Here is an 18315-nt window from a genome sequence, read left to right on the forward strand (position 1 = left end):
ACATCTTGAACTAATTTCAGCAGGTTTTGGCTTTCAAAGCTTCAGTTACAAAAGCAGTCGCTTTCCTCTTTTTCTGTGCTCTATTCTTCTCTTCTGTTCTCCTTTCCCATCGTTTCTCCTCATCTTCCTTTGTCTTATATCTTTTCTTTTTTTCTCCTTTGCTCCCTGCTCCTCCTTTTTCCCCTATTCTCTTCTCCATCCTTCTTTCCTGTCCTCTTCTGTTCTCCTATTCTATCCTCTTTTGTCTTCTTTTTTCTCGTCTTCCTCTTATCTCTTCTCCTCATCTTCTTTCATCTTATTTCTCGTCTTTTTTTCCTTTCTTTCTTCTCATCTATTCTGATCTTTACTCTTTTTCCGTTCTCATCAATAATCAATTTCACTTCTCTGTTCTGAATTTATCCTCTCTTTTTCTCATGCCTTTCTTTCTCTTTTTCTTTTTTGTCCTTTTCTCTTCTCATCTCCTCTTCTCTTCTGCTTTTCTATTCTTGTGTCCTCTCTTCTATTCTGTGTCCTTTTCTATTCATGTGTTCTCTTCTCTTCTACACTCTAAAAAATTATTGTGTTTTAACTTAAAGTAACCTGGTTGCCTTAAAATTTTAAATTCATTGAACTTATAATAATACTAGTCGTAGGTTAACAGAGTGTAAAACACATTATTATTGCGTTAACTCTCTAATAGATGTACAATAAAGTTAATTAAAAAGTAACTATGTTATTTATCTATGCACTTTTACAGTGCAGGCCGGGTACGGAGTGTGAATGTATGGCCGACTCTGTAAATGAGAATTTTACTGTTGGCAGGATAAAGAGGTTGCAGAGGCCATCTGTTGGGATTATACTGCAGTGTGAGAGAGCAGAGGAGACAGCACTCATAGACCAGCAGCCAGAGGGAAGTTGTTTGTGCCGTTTTTTTCTGTCTTTGTAGTGCAGCCTTGCCTTGCCTTTGGTGCCTGCTGCTTTGTAGGAGCCTAATATTCTCATTCTGACTGATATTAAAGAGGAAAAGAAAGAGAGAGAGAGAGAGAGAGAGAGAGAGAGAGAGAGAGAGAGAGAGAGAGAGAGAGAGAGAGAGAGAGAGAGGGAGAGGGAGAGGGAGAGGGAGAGGGAGAGATGGGGAAAGGTTCTGAGAAAGATATATAAAGAGAGATGCAGAGAGAAAGAAAGGGAGAGCGAGAGCGAGAGAGAGACAGAAAGAAAGAGAGAGAGATGGGGAAAGGTTCTGAGAAAGATATATAAAGAGAGATGCAGAGAGAAAGAAAGGGAGGAGAGAGAGAGAGAGAGAGAGAGAGAGAGAGAGAGAGAGAGAGAGAGAGAGAGAGATGGGGAAAGGTTCTGAGAAAGATACATAGAGAGAGATGCAGAGAGAAAGAAAGGGGGGAGACAGAGAGAGAGAGAGAGAGAGAGAGAGAGATAAAGAGAGATGCAGAGAGAAAGAAAGGGAGAGAGGGCAAGAAAGAGAAAGAGAGAGAGAAAGAGAGAGAGAGAGAGAGAGAGAGATGGGGAAAGGTTCTGAGAAAGATATATAAAGAGAGATGCAGAGAGAAAGAAAGGGAGAGCGAGAGCGAGAGAGAGACAGAAAGAAAGAGAGAGAGATGGGGAAAGGTTCTGAGAAAGATATATAAAGAGAGATGCAGAGAGAAAGAAAGGGAGGAGAGAGAGAGAGAGAGAGAGAGAGAGAGAGAGAGAGAGAGAGAGAGAGAGAGAGAGAGATGGGGAAAGGTTCTGAGAAAGATACATAGAGAGAGATGCAGAGAGAAAGAAAGGGGGGAGACAGAGAGAGAGAGAGAGAGAGAGAGAGAGAGAGAGAGAGAGAGAGAGAGAGAGAGAGAGAGAGAGAGAGAGAGAGAGAGAGAGATGCAGAGAGAAAGAAAGGGAGAGAGGGCAAGAAAGAGAAAGAGAGAGAGAGAGAGAGAGAGAGAGAGAGAGAGAGAGAGAGAGAGAGAGAGAGAGAGAGAGAGAGAGAGAGAGAGAGATGGGGAAAGGTTCTGAGAAAGATATATAAAGAGAGATGCAGAGAGAAAGAAAGGGAGAGAGAGAGAGAGAGAGAGAGAGAGAGAGAGAGAGAGAGAGAGAGAGAGAGAGAGAGAGAGAGAGAGAGAGTGAGAGTGTGAGAGAGAGAGATGGGGAAAGGTTCCAAGAAAGATATATAAAGAGAGATGCAGAGAGAGAGAGAGAGAGAGAGAGAGAGAGAGAGAGAGAGAGAGAGAGAGAGAGAGAGAGAGAGAGAGAGAGAGAGAGAGAGAGAGAGAGATGGGGAAAGCAAAGGAATAAGGAAAAAAGAAATGAGAGAAGAAGAGCTTGGGAGAAAGAGGGAGATACAAAAGGGAAAGATGAGGAAAGAAAAAAAAAGATGGGCAGAGAGAAGTGGGGGATGAGAGAAAGATGGGGGAAAAAATGGAAGAGAGACTTTGTGAGTCCTGTCTGTCTTTATGCTGCAGTCACTTACCAGCTCCACAGAAATAGCAGAGAAACCGAGTTTGTGTCTCAGCAGGTCAAAGTGTAAACTACCACAGCCAAATGTTTGCAAGACTGCAGAGCTCAGGAACATCTGAAAGGCTGGCTTTGGAGAATGTTCAATTAAAAGCACATTCTTTTATTCCTTTTATGTTTCTTTGGCAAATGTCCCTGACACCGAGCTCAAAGCACCGTTTTTGTAAACTGAACCCGGCACTATCCTCTGTGAAACTAAATATTATGGCTGCACGGAAATTCATTCAATGTTTTGACTGAGATTTTCAAAGATGAAAGACTAACTCTGTGACTTTAACTTTGTGACTCTGTGACTTAATTTTGGAACCCAGAGCAGTCAGCAAGTGGTCGTCATTTCAAATGCAGCGAAGAAAAGCGGCTTTGAATACTAATGTTCAAACTACGCTTCGCTTTTGGCTTCAAGTCTATTTCAGAAATAGTACAATTAGGCTATCTGTACCTGAATCTGAGTTAATGCTTGAAGTACAGAACAGAAGAAGAAGGAGCTGAATCAGATACAGAGGTACAGAATGTCTGGCTTCTCTGAAAGACCAGTGTCTCAGTCTCAGGTGTAACAGATAGCAGCAGGAAACAAACATTCTTGAGCACTCACCCACACCACACTCACAAAGTTATGGAGCAATGCCTCTCAGTTTTTTGTTTTTATTTGTTTGTTTGTGGAGTCACTGGAAAATAACCACACACTTCAAAATGCACAGCTTGAGACCTGCAACCAATATTCAGCTCTAACATCCATGGACCATCTGTGAAGAGCTATGATAGAGCTGCACAAAAAAGACAAAACACCAGTATCGCTACTTATTTCAACTGTGATGCAGCGCGCAACATAAAAATCGATTATGGTGAATCGATAACGTGACTTGGATAAAGACTTGCCTGCATTATTTTGATCTCGATACGTTCATTCACATTGCAGTGGAAATCCAGCAGTAATCTGCTGTATCCTTTAATACAGCCTCACAAAACATCTGGACACACAGAAAAAATCTCAGTTTTTACTTAAGTTTACTAAACTGCATAAATATGCGCTTCAGTAGTGACAACTCAATGTTATTCACAGATTTTCAGGCTTTGGGACACATTTACTTTAAAAAAAAATGGATCTAACTGCTCATCATGTGGACATGAGACACAGGGACACAGTCTCTCTTCCTACTCTGAAATGCAGTGGTGTGGCTAAAATAAAGGCCTTAGGGACATGAATACGTGGGACAGCATTTTTTTGAATAAAGCTTTATTTCTATTAAACTCATGGTAAATCTAAATCTTCTTCATTTTCAATTTGAAATTTAAGATTTAGGGTTTGAGACAAACACTTCCCAACAGCATGTAGCTCATAACTGCTGATTTTGTGTGTGTATATTGTGTGTGTGTATATATATATATATATATATATATATATATATATATATATATATATATACACACACATACATACATATACACACACACACACACACACACACACACACACACACACACACACACACACACACACACACACACACACACACACACACACACACACATGTATTTAGCTTACTACAGTCTCAATACCTTCAGTTTAAATAGATCACAACATAATTCTCGTAAATATCTAAAGTCTGAATACTTAATCATTCTCAGTAGGCAGAGTAAGTGCTGGGGGTCATCATTGCATTGTTGTGTAAGGCTCAAAAATATCTCCAGTGGACCACAGCACTGTGAGACCATATACCATCACGTGGCAGAGTGGTGCAACGGAATACATGCATATAAAGATGTTGAAGTTAATTTGTACAATCCATTTGCTTATATTTAATTAAATAAACTTTAATCATGCTTAGAATCCATTTACTAACTCTTCACAAACGCTGTTTTCGAGCTGAAAGATACAAGGTGAAAAAAAAGACAAGGTTTGTAAAGTTAGCTCGCTGAGGAAGAAGACCAATAGCTTTCGTCTGTTTATGTAAAAGACTAACAGCTTTTCACTGTATAATGTTCAAGCCACAACTTCTTCTGTGGCTTGCTGTGGTCTCAATATCTGTGGTCTCTGAGTCGAAGCGTGCTGCTGTATGTTGCTGAATGTCGGACTCCGATGCACCTTCATAAATTTTTGGATGCTGCTTGATGCATCTGGTGTGTGGTGGCCTTATATGTTCGAACAAGTCAGAGAGAGAACGAGAAGAGAATGTCACAAAGGGTCAACCAAGCCGGATGCAGCAGGATGTTTCCGAATGGTAAGGGTTCATGTTTACAGTCCAGCTTCGCTTCAGAAATATGATGGTTTATTGATGATGCCGTCTTGCTGACTTAACAAACGTAGAGGAATTTAACATTTACCATCCTATCTAGACCCGACAGAGATGCCCAAGCAGCAAATGCTCGTCTCAAACTTCTCCTGCATATCGGCTTTGTATCATTAGTCTGATTAAAGTCAGAAAACTGAGTACTCCTAGTGTAAAATTCACTTAGTGATTTCCAAATGAAGTGTGTTTACTCACCTGTACAAGTTAGGGCTTAAAAACATGACCTACTGGCACATTCATTCTTATTTAGATACGTCCTCTGTGGTGTCCTCTGTGAAATCACATTGGAAACATGCAGGAAGGGTTGGTGGATGAGTTTATTCTAATGGAGATGGAGGTACAACTTCGCTGTGATGTAGAAATGCAAAGAAAATTGCAACAGCCTTTTGAATCTCATGCCCTTTAAAATAAAAATAAAAGAAAAAAAAAGGAGAATGTGCCAGGACAGCAGAGACTCTACATTTCACAATTTCACATATGAAATATGCAGTGACAAGTAACGTGTGTACTGGCAAGGAAAATGCTGGTTTTTACTTGTTCTCCTTTAAATTAACTGTGCTGATGGAATTTAACAAATCTAAGCAATAGCTGGATGCATCAAGGAGAAATCTGGAACCCAAGCAGATCACACCATATCAACAACAACAACTGCTGTTTATGTAATGCATATAATTTTGAGATGATCCCTGGCACTGAAGCGCTGTTCGCTTGAAGATGTGGTTTTACACAAACTATAATTAACCTAGAAATAAAGAACTGAACTGTAAATGTCACATTGTCACACAACTTCATATGAAGCCTCCTAGCCTGATGCCTTCTTCTCTGAAGCCATTTCAACTGAGGTTATTTGAAACGGTTCATGTTGCCTGATGTACAAGAGCTGAGACGTGATTTTAATCGTGTTTTTCCAGAGACTGAAGCCGTTTTGCCTGATGTCTGAAAACTGATTCCATGTTGTGCGGATGTCCTAAATACACACTGTACCAGCACAAAGCCTGTTCAACCAGGACAGCTTTCTACAACAATCTCATTTATGTTAAGTAAAATAAATAGGGTGTAAATGGTGGATCACCCAACATGATTGGAAATTCAGTTGTGAGATTGTGTCAGTAATGATCATAAAGAGCAGTATACTGAAGAAACTGCTGGAAATGAATTACAGCCATTTTATAGCGCTCATCTGGAATTGTATCAACAAGAACTGATGCTGTTTTTTCTCAATTGTTTCTTTTATATTTAGTGGGTAAATATATTAAAAATATTTTCTTAATAATGTAAATGGTAACTGTATTCTAAATACCGCCCTTAGAAATTATAACTTGGACTGAATACAGATATTTCATTTCTATATTCTGCAAATCCAGCACTACATTGATACTGTGGTACTGTATGAGGAAGTCAGGTGTAGCTGAAAAGTATGTTAGGGTGGTGCAGGACATGTATGAGGATAGTGAGACAGTGGTGAGGTGTGCAGTTGGAGTGACAAATGGTTTCAAGGTGAAGGTGGGGTTACATCAGGGATCAGCTTTGAGCCCCTTCTTGTTTGCAATGGTGATGGAAAGGTTGACAGATGAGGTCAGGCAGGAGGCTCCATGGACCATGATGTTTGCAGATGACATTGTAATCTGTGGTGAGAGTAGAGAGCAGGTGGAAGAGAATCTGGAGAGGTGGAGGTTTGCACTGGAGAGGAGAGGAATGAAGGTCAGTAGAGACAAGACGGAATACATGTGTGTGAATGGGAGGGAGGCAGGTGGAAAGGTGAAGATGAGTAGGAGTAGAGGTCGGAAAGGTGGATGACTTCAAATATCTTGCGTCAACCATCCAGAGCAATGGACAGTGTAGAAAAGAGGTGAGGAAGAGGGTGCAGGCAGGATGGAGTGGGTGGAGACGGGTGTCAGGGCTGATGTGTGACAGAAGGATAGCAGCAAGAGTGAAAGGGAAGGTTTATAAGACAGCAGTGCGTCCTGCTATGATGTCTGGTTTGGAGACTGTGGCTCTGTCTAAAAGACAGGAGGCTGAGCTGGAGGTGGCGGAGATGAAGATGCTGAGATTTTCATTGGGAGTGACAAGGATGGACAAGATTAGAAATGAGCAGATCAGAGGGACAGTGAAGGTGGAGCAGTTTGGAGATAAAGCCAGAGAGGCCAGGTTGAGATGGTTTGGACATGTGTTGAGGAGGAATAGTGGATATATTGGTCAAAGAATGTTGGAGATGGAGCTGCCGGGTAGAAGGAGAAGAGGTAGACCTCAGAGAAGGTTTATGGATGTAGTGAAGGTGGACATGGAGATGGTTGGTGTGAAAGTAGAGGAGGCAGTGGATAGGGCGAGATGGAGGCAGATGATCCGCTGTGGCGACCCCTAAAGGGAGCAGCCGAAAGAAGAAGAAGACTATTACACTGATACTATGTGATGTAGGATTTGCCCATAATAAAAGTCACTTATCTCAGCGTATGCGTCCGCCTCCTCGCTCCATGCCACAGTATGCTAGAGCCAAAATACCGTTATACTTTTATTGCTTAATAAAAAGCTTAAATTTATGGTCATGTCGACAACAAATAAAGTATATGGCCTCAACTTTCCAGCAGAAAATATGCAACCGTGACAATATATCAGCTACCATCAGCCTTCAGGTTCATGTGTGCAGTCATTTATATAAGAGCACTTTACTAGGAACATCTGTACACCTACTCATTATCTAAATCAGCCAATCACGTGGAACCTGTGCAGTTCATAAAATCAGGTAAATACAGACCAGCAGCTTCAGGTAACATTCCCATCATCCATCAGAATGGGGAAATCAGTGATTTTGACTGTGGCATTATTGTTGGTGCCATACGAGTTGGTTTCAGTATTTCTATAATTGCAGAGCTCCAGAGATTTTCACACACGACAGTCTTTACCCAGAATGATGCAATAAAGTAAACATCTAGTGAGTGGCAGTTCTGTGGATGGAAGCGCCTTGTTGATAAGAGAGGTCTACAGAGAATGGCCAGACTGGTTCATGCTGACAGACAGGCTGCGGTAACTCAGAAAACCACTCTGTACAATTGTGGAGAGCAGAAAAGCATCTCGGCATGAAAAAGCCTGAAAATCTGCAGGAATCACTTGATGCAATCATATCAGCTTGGACCAGAATCTCAAAACATTTCCACCATCTTGTGGAAGCCACGGCATGAACAACTGAGGCTGCTTTGAGAGAAAAGGGAGGACCTTAAACATTATTAGTATTGTTTTCTTAATAAATTGATTGGAGAGATATTACATGAATCTAGTATTTGTGAACACACAGGCTGTGACTTACATTCCAAATGAGTTGAGTCAAAGCTAAAACAAAAACTGATGAACCCTCAGAAGTCTGTTAACCAGTTTATTTACTCTTCATTTTGCTATACATGCACTATATTTGATTTACATTGTGTACTGTCAGCTTTGAGTCTGCATTTCCATCGTTTGTTTTGATGATAAATAATGACAATCATGGCAAAATGTACATGATGTTTTTTTCCTCTTTGCAGCATATGACTGTACACACAACAACTTTTTACAAAATACAAATCATAAAATTCTCACAGATGTGGAATTGAAAGGGTAGCATCTGCACTTTAGGCAACATTTCTGTGCTTGTTCCAATGAACTATGTGTGAGAAGCAGTTAACGTAGAGACACCCAAGCTAAAATATCACTCCAGTAAAAGTAGAAGCTCCTCCTTTTAGACCTCCACTTGAGTAAAAGTACTAAAGTATTTCCCTTCAAAAGTACTTAAGTATAAAGTAAAAGTACTAAAAGAGTAATTCTGGCTCTGATGTCCTGTCATCATTTTTATAACCAGACTGGCTTCATGAACTCATTTCAGGTGAAAGTCCTCCAGCGTCTCTCTTGGTAAACCAGTCTTTTAATAGAACGTCATTAATTAGTGACGCTGACGTCTATTAAAATGATCAGAAGCACAAAACACTGAAGGTAAACAGTTTCCATCAGGGAGAACCGAGTGGCTCTGAAATCACTTTTTACACACAAGCAAAGTTTCAGCTTCAGATTTATTTACAACTTAGTTCCAAGTTTAAGTTGAATAAAAACTGGCTTTAAACTCAGGATCACAGATGAGCTCCTTTACTATGTTGATCTGTAGGCGTCTGTTCATAAACATAAACCAGCCCAAACTCATTTACTATAAAATGAAATGGTGTTTGTAGAAATTCAGAAAAAAGCCGCGTCAGTCTCGACTGCATATGTGGACATATTTCTATATTGTGCTCTATTTACACAAAGTTAGGTTAGTTCATCATTTAGGTGACGGATGTGCTCCCAAAGTTTTACGCTGCTGCGCTGACGTTGAACCGCGTGCTGCACTGGGTCGGTATGACCAACAGGTCAATTCAGTACAGACACACCAAAAAATACTAAAGTACAGAAACTAATTACGTTTACTCAGTTACTGTCCATCTCTGGTGAGAAGCATGCTTTGGTTATGACAGACTTTTAAGGGCAAAGAAGTAAATAAAAATAAATCAGTAATAAAAACAGTGAAAAAACACAGAAGTAGAGTCAAGAATTCTGAGTGAATATGAAAGCAGTGAATTATTACCACTTACAACAGCTGTTTCTGCAAAAGAACACAAATAATGATCCAGAGAACTGGCCTGCGTCAAATGAGAGCAAATCTCAGTATTTAAACACTAATGTTGTCCTTCTTGTAAACGGCTGGGTAAATTAGCAAAGTAATAATTTAGCACTAAAATAATACAGCAATTCAAAGCAGTGGCAGTTTTTTTTTATCAGTTATTTTTATTACAATGATTCCATTGTAATCACTTTGAAAAACTGCAGTAGCAGTGCCTGAACTGACTCAGCATCTACACTGTGGTCTCTTGTGATGGAGAAGTGATGTTCAAGTAACATCTAATGAAACATCTAAAGCAGGGCTGCACAAAGTGGGGTCTGTATGATTTGGCCCCACCAGAAACTTGTCAGAGTCCTAGTCTCACAAGCCTAACTTCACCCCCTCAGTAGAGAGTCTGGTGGCCAAGAACCATCTACATTGTCAGTAAGAGGCCATTTGACTGACAAGCAAAATAACCAATCCAAGGCTGCTGACACCAAATGCACCATTCTTGAGAAGACAAGAACAGGATTTGTGTACCCTGCCCGGATCAGGGTTACCGGGGCCCCACCCTGGAGCCAGGCCTGGGGGAGGGGCTCGCCAGCGAGCGTCTGGTGGCCGGGCATTTACTCATGGTGCCCAACCCGAAGGAGTTACATGGGTCCCCCCTCCCATCGACCCACCACCAATGGGAGGGGCAGTAGTAGGGGTGCGGTGCCTTGTGGATCGGACAGTGTCCGAAGGCGTGGGCCTTGGCGTTCTGATCCTCGGTTGCTGAAACTGGCTTTTGAAACTTGGAACGTTACCTCACTGGCGGGGAAGGAGCCTGAGTTGGTGCGCGAGGTTGAGAGATACCGGCTAGATATAGTCGGGCTCACCTCAACACACAGCTTGGGCTCTGGGTCCAATCTCCTTGAGAGGGGCTGGACTTTATTCTTTTATGCTTTCTCATAGCCCCTCGACTCGGCGTCTGTATGTTGGGGTTTTCTCCGGTGGACGAGAGGGTAGCTTCCCTACGCCTTCGGGTTGGGGAACGGGTCCTGACTGCTGTCTGTGCTTATGCACCGAACAGCAGTTCAGAGTACCCAGCCTTCTTAGAGTCCTTGGAAAGGGTGCTTGAAAGTGCTCCTCCTGGAGACTCTATTGTCCTACTGGGGGACTTTAACGCTCACGTGGGCAATGACAGTGAGACCTGGAGGGGTGTGATTGGGAGGAATGGCCTCTCTGATCTGAACCCGAGTGGTGTTCAGTTTTTGGACTTCTGTGCAAACCACAGTTTGTCCATCACGAACACCATGTTTGAACACAAGGATGTCCATAAGTGCACATGGCACCAGGACACCCTAGGCCGCAGTTCAATGATTGACTTTGTAGTCGTGTCATCGGACTTGCGGTCATGTGTTTTGGACACTCGGGTAAAGAGAGGAGCTGAGCTGTCAACTGATCACCACCTGGTGGTGAGTTGGTTCAGGTGGTGGGGGAAGATGCCGGTCAGACCAGGCAAGCCCAAACGTATAGTGAGGGTTTGCTGGGAACGTCTGGCAGAAGAACCTGTCAGATTGATCTTCAACTCACACATCCGTCAGAACTTTGACCAGATATCGTGGGAGGTGGGGGACATAGACTCAGAATGGGCCATGTTCCGTTCCTCCATTGTTGAAGTGGCTGACTGTAGCTGTGGCCGTAAGGTAGTTGGTGCCTGTCGGGGCGGTAATCCTCGAACCCGGTGGTGGACACCCCAGGTGAGAGATGCCGTCAAGCTGAAGAAGGAGTCCTACTGGGTATGGTTGGCCTGTGGGACACCAGAGGCAGCTGGCAGGTATCGACAGGCAAAGCGATCTGCGGCTTCAGTCGTCGCCAAGGCAAAAACCCGTGTATGGGAGGAGTTTGGTGAGGCCTTGGAAAGTGACTAAGTTGGCTCCGAAAAGATTCTGGCAAACCGTCAGGCGACTCAGAAGGGGAAAGCAGTGTGCCACTAGCACTGTATATAGTGGAGATGGTGTGCTGCTGACTTCGACTGAAGACGTCATTGGGCGGTGGAAGGAATACTTTGAGGACCTTCTCAATCCCACCGACACATTCTCCAGTGAGGAGGCAGAGTCTGGGGACATGGGAATAGGCTTGTCCATTACTGAGGCCGAAGTCGCTAAGGTAGTTAAGAAGCTCCTTGGTGGCAAGGCTCCAGGGGTGGATGAGATCCGCCCTGAGTTCCTCAAGGCTCTGGATGTTGTGGGGCTGTCTTGGCCACTGGATTGGCAGACTGGGGTGGTGGTGCCTCTTTTTAAAAAAGGGGACCGGAGGGTGTGTTCCAACTACAGGGGAATCACACTCCTCAGCCTCCCTGGTAAGGTCTATGCAGGGGTACTGGAGAAGAGAGTCCGGCTTATAGTTGAACTTCAGATCCAGGAGGAGCAGTGCGGGTTCCGTCCTGGTCGTGGAACACTGGACCAACTCTTCACCCTCTCCAGGATTCTGGAGGGTTCATGGGAGTTTGCCCAACCAGTCCACATGTGCTTTGTGGATCTGGAGAAGGCATTCGACTGTGTTCCCTGGGGTATTCTGTGGGAGGTGCTTTGGGAGTACGGGGTACATGGCTCTTTGCTACGAGCCATTCAGGCCCTGTACAAACAAAGCAGGAGTTTGGTTCGCATGGCCGGCAGTAAGTCAGACTTGTTCCCAGTGAGAGTTGGACTCCGTCAGGGCTGCCCTTTGTCACCGATTCTATTCATAATTTTTATGGATAGAATTTCTAGGCGCAGTCAGGGGATGGAGGGTGTCCGGTTTGGTGACCTCAGGGTCACATCGCTGCTGTTTGCAGATGATGTGGTCCTATTGGGGACATCAGGCCGCGAACTTCAGCTTTCGCTGGATCGGTTTGCAGCCGAGTGTGAAGCGGCCGGGATGAGAATCAGTACCTCCAAATCCGAGACCATGGTTCTCAGGCGGAAAAGGGTGGAGAGCCCTCTCTGGGTCGGGGGTAGGCTCTTGCCTCAAGTGGAGGAGTTCAAGTATCTCGGGGTCTTGTTCACGAGTGATGGTACAAGGGAGCGGGAGATTGACAGGAGGATTGGTGCTGGGTCAGCAGTGATGCGGGCTCTTTACTGGTCTGTTGTGGTAAAGAAAGAGCTGAGCCATAAGGCAAGGCTCTCGATTTACTGGTCGATCTACGTTCCCACCCTCACCTATGGTCATGAGCTTTGGGTAATGACCGAAAGAACGAGATCGCGAATACAAGCGGCCGAAATGAGTTTCCTCCGCAGGGTGTATGGGCTCTCCCTTAGAGATAGGGTGAGAAGTTCTGTCATCCGGGAGGGACTCGGAGTAGAGCCGCTGCTTCTTCACATCGATTGGAGTCAGCTGAGGTGGTTCGGGCATCTGGTTAGGATGCCTCCTGGACGCCTCCCTCGGGAGGTGTCACAGGCAAGTCCACCTGGGAGGAGACCCCAGGGAAGACCCAGGACACGCTGGTGTGACTATATCGCCCAGCTGGCCTGGGAGCGCCTCGGAATCCCCCTTGGAGAGCTAGTGGAAGTGGCTGGGGAAAGGGAGGTCTGGGCCTCATTGCTTAGGATGCTGCCCCCGCGACCCGAACCCCGGAGAAGCGGAAGCTAATGGATGGATGGAATTAGATGCCTGTCACATTAATAAATAAATAAATAAATAAATAAATAAATAAATAAATCAGATTTTTTCCATTTCAACTTGACAATGTGAATGTAGCCTAAAAGGAGCAGGAGGTCCCTCGGCCTGCTGCCGTCATTGCTGGATATAGTACTGGACAGGCTCCGAATAGCAAAATACACTGAAAACAGAATTCAAGCCATAAATAGCTTTTATACCATAGACATTCAGTTCAGAGTAACAGCGAGAGTGTGAGGTATATTCATATCTAGCTGCTCTCAGTAGAGACTCAAGACAAAATCTTGGAAGTTTTCTCTTTGGCAGATTACGCTCCTTTTATATCAAAACGTGTGAAAACATTTAGAGAGCGCAGGACTTAAACAGGGGAGTGCTATGAAAACACCGAAGCAGCCATTCTTTCCCCCTGTGAAATGGAGCAATCGATCATAGTTTTGAGAAGAAAGTCCTCCCCACTTCTGACGCTAAATTGCAAACAAATGTATTCTTGTTAATCACGTTCTCATGGCTGTGTCCTTCAGTAGTTACCATTTATCTTTGATCTTTAACTCACTACAAATCCGTCATGCCAGAAAAATCCAATCCAGGCACTGCACAGCAGTGGGCCGGGAGTTTCAGCCTCTCTCTCTCTCTTTCTTTCTTTCCCTCTTTCTGATGCACACAGTCACGCACACACAATGTGCCTCAAACTGACTTGAGGCAATTATGCTACTTCTCCTGAAACTCATTGGGATTCTCCTGAAAGGATAAGTGAGTCTTCAGAGCAGTCACAGTTGGCAACCGTCAAACTGCCCAACACTGTTCTCCATCCATTTTCTACTGACAGCAGCTCAGAGTCCCCACACGGTTTCTTTTCTCACTGATGAGCATTTCTGGACTTCTAACCAATTCAGTGCGGTCATCTTTGACTGTTACAACAGTATAATACAGCGGTCAGAAACAAAATTGAGAGGTGCTGTTTTTAGCTACATGGTTTTCAATGAATTCACCATTCAGTAGTTATTTCAAAAAATGATAAGTTTACAGGACTTTCAATAGACGGTAATGTAAAAAGGTTTTATTCCAAGAGTTCTGGAGCATTTTAACTGGACCATTCATGAAATGTTCACACAATTGAAAGGACAGCTGCCATGGTAAAATGATGCAGAAAAATAAAAACGGGTGTAAATGGAAATACGTGTTTTTCTTTGGACAGCAACAATGTTTTCTGTTACGTTCGGTGTAATGCTAAGGCCATAACACTGCTTGGCCTTCTGACATGCAGTGTTCTCCCAAAATACGTCAAACATCAAACGTTAAGCATTTCTTTAACAGAGGATTGTCGTCAGTCATCCTGCTTGATCCATAATCACCTTTTGAACAACTCGTTTCAATTCAGAAGGACCAAAAAATGTAAAATAAATAAATAAATAAATATTATAATTATATTATATATATATATATATATATATATATATATATATATATATATATATATATATATATATATATATATATAAAAAGCAAACCCATTTTTTAAACCATTTTTAAACCTCTCCTCAGTAGTCATGCTAGTAGTAGACTAGCATGTTCTTCCCCTGAGACACGTAGCATTTTTTTTAAATTGCCAGTACTGCAACATCAATGGACGACTCAACTTGCATAAAGCTCAAAATCTGACATTTCTAACATCTAAACATCTGAAATTTTCATCGTCTGTCAGAGATTTTTTCTAAAACAATCCCAAAATTACTGCGCTGTTGACAGTTATTCTAAGCTTTAAACCCAGAACAAGAGCTTAATTTAACACAGCAAGATGCAATCACATGCAACTGTGCAATGGCAAAGTTGCCTCATTTTTATTCCCCTCGTGTCCTTTTTTCATGTTGTTGCGCTTGACTTGTAGAGCACCGACTATTAAAGCTAAAGTGGTTGTACAGTATGTATTATTAGCAGTTATACTGGATTTTGAATTGCAAATGTGGTTTTAGCCATAGGCTACAATTATCACATAAAGTGAACTTCTTTCTTAGGCACCAAAAGTATAATATTATATATATATATATATATATATATATATATATATATATATATATATATATAAAGACAGTATGTGTCAGACAGTGAAGACAGCATGAAACCATAAGAGAGGGTTAGCACAACCTGTAAGGCCACTAGTAAGTAGGCCCAACTGCTAAGCAGAACCTTTTGGCTTTAGTGGCATAAAGCATAAATAATATATACTAATAATTTTCCCTGCATGAAAATGAAGATGTGCAGTCACTCGATTCCTTGAAATGGACAGTTCGCTTTGGTAAGTTCAAGTTCCCAATACTATGTAGCAATGATTAAAGCAGCACTGCTGCTGCTGATTGGTCCAGAAGCCCCCATTCGAGAGTGAAGAGTAAATCAAGGGCAAGTGCACTCCTACAGAAGCTCCATAATTCCTCCTTTTCACCCTTATATCACTCCTCCCCAGCCATTAGCCTAATTATTATGCTGCAAGCCCGTCGCAGACCCTGTCTCCTCCACCACTAGCTACAAAAAAGTCATAATAATAACCGTGGCCGGCAAAAAAAGAGCGGATCCTTAATTTATGGGCTGGATTGTAAACATCAGTAATGGCGACGGGACATTATGGGAATTTCCCCGTGAGCCTTTGCCGCGTAGAGTAAGCCACATGCAACAGCAGCCCCGATGTAAGGGATTAATGAGAGGGGCAGATGAAGGCCTGTGAGCCGCAGGCTGACAGAGCAGCGGAGAATCCCCCTCCTACATGCTTCCAACTGCATCATGCATGAGCCAGCATGCCATTAAAGATTTAAAAATCACAGACCTTTGCTATCAAAGTCACGGCATGCTAATCCCACCAACTCCCCCAGCAATCAAGCCATCACATTCTCAAAGGCAAGAGCATAACAACAACAAAAAAAAACTGTTAGTGGTTTAAATATTCATACATTATTATTTTTTATTTTTTTCGGATTTTGTTAGTAATTGGCTTTCATTAGCACGGAGCTGTGAGCAAGGATTGTGCATCAGCTTGGGTGGTTTTAAAGTGTCCACTAGAATGAGAAATGCTAATTTTAAAGCAAAGGGACGCTAATGAGCACTGAGCTCAAAGAGAATCGCAGACTATAGAGTGAATATTAAACAGCAATTTTAATTGCTTTGAAAGTCAATTTGTAGAGATCATTCTGTCACGTTCTTCGGTGTCCAGACGAGACACCCATGAAGAAACTCTGTGCAAGAGAATCAGCCCCCTCGCTAAATCTTTTCGGTGTAAGTGGAATTTAGCACTAGTGCTGTCTGGAAGCACCCGACATCAACAGTTACCTTTGGCTTGGTCACTTTGTTGAGGAGGACAAAATGTTAAATAAAAGGAGCTATAATCTCAAAATAGTCCTTCTCATTGACTGAATTCAAAGAAGACACCAGAATGTTTTTTTGGAAGGCTGGCAATAAAAAAAAAAGATATAAAAACACAATAAAACCTTATTCAAACCCAGATAAGGACAAAGTAGAAGGAGCAAGAGAGGGAGATGGGAAGAAATGTTATAAAGGGATGCATTTTCACAGCACGGAAAGTTATATTTTAAATGCTGGCTGTGAGTATGCTAAAGTGCCAGTCATTTTCTGCAGCAGAGCGGGGTCATGTTCCTGCAGGCTCCCACGGCTGAGATTAAACTCTCAGTCACTGGCTCCCTCAAGCCTGAAGTGCTCCAGCCATCCAGCGCCCAATGCTCCAATCGTCATTCCAATTAAGAGCCAGGCCCAAGGGGAACACAGCTGACCCCCTGCCCCTCCTTCTCCTCCGCCAGGTCTGCTACACTGTCGCACATAAATGAGAACCATGCGCAAGCAGCTGAAGGAAACCTTTCTGAAATGAGAGTCTATATAGGGCACACGTCAGCGCTGATGGGAGTTGTTCACTGCAGTCAGAAGCATGAGGAAATAAAGTGCAACATCTATAGAGAAGTCCAGTATAGCACGAGAGAAAGTCCAAAATGGTACAGTTTATGGAGGAATATTGAATAAATCCTGTACTGTAGTTGACTGTATGAGACAAATTGTTGCTGATATAACAAACCCCTACATGTTAACTTTATAGGAGAGGGGGATCATGTTAACCCCTTAATCGTTTGAAAGTTAGGCTTATCATCTTTATTTATTCTAATAATACACTGAATATGAACGAAACCATGAAGAAAAAAAACATGTCAGTAATTTCTACAAACTGGGGAGCAACTAATATGGAACAAGTAGGTGATGTAGTTGAAAGAAATGGGCCCAAATAGTTAAAATTCAAGGGTTAATTGGTAAGGATCTTCCAGCAGGATTACACTTTTATTATACACTTCTAGAATTTTAGAGTAAATCAAGTAGATTGCACTGTAATCCAAGGTGTTATGAAATAATAATCATCAGGTTGTTAAAAGCCTGAGCTCATCCTGAGATCATATCATGTTTGAGATACATTTTAGATACTTAAGCTTCGTCCTCCTAAACTAAAGTAGCTGAGATGGGCAATAATTGTATCAGCATGTGGAACCTGAGCTTTTTGTGTAAAAGACCATCACTGTGTAAAAGAAGCACAATGCCGCCTTTACTGTGAGATGCAGTGCAGTAGTTTTGAGATTTGGATTATAAAGTTATCAGCAATTATTTGTGCTAGAAATGGAATGAAATTTGAAGTATATATATATATATATATATATGTACACATGCGTTGGCATACACAGATTTTAATTAGTACTTTCCTACTCCAACAATGTGAAAATGTATGTATCGTAAGCTCACTCATTTTTACAGGTACAAAGAAAATCGTTGGCTGATGGTCTTTCAGGCAAGATGTCAACATTGCATTTCACACCAAAGAATCGATGACCACCCCACACTACAGGACGCAGGAGTCATAGATTTTGAACATATATTTACAATTCACAATCAGGGCAGCCCTCCGTCAGACTAGGAGTAGATTGGAGGAGTGAATTATTAGATTATAGACAGCCCACACCTGAGAAAATCATTGTTGAAGATAATCTTGACCTTTTAGGATTGTTAGGAGGAGCCAAGAAGCCTTAAATTGGACCTCATTATCCTGTAGTATGGGCCAGGCTTAACTCTGAACCATTTCTATGTAAAGAGCAGCTGGTATGTTTGCAATTTAACAATTGAAAAATGACACCGTTACATTATTTTGATATGACAGTGACAAAAGTAAAAGAGTAGGGTTACAGTAGGGTTGTGTACCAAGCTCTGTACTCTTAAGGGTACCAACAGAACCACGTCTGTACTACCAATTCATGTTAAACCAAT

Source organism: Pygocentrus nattereri, chromosome 11 (assembly GCF_015220715.1).
Source record: "Pygocentrus nattereri isolate fPygNat1 chromosome 11, fPygNat1.pri, whole genome shotgun sequence".
In the NCBI taxonomy this organism is placed as follows: Eukaryota; Metazoa; Chordata; class Actinopteri; order Characiformes; family Serrasalmidae; genus Pygocentrus; species Pygocentrus nattereri.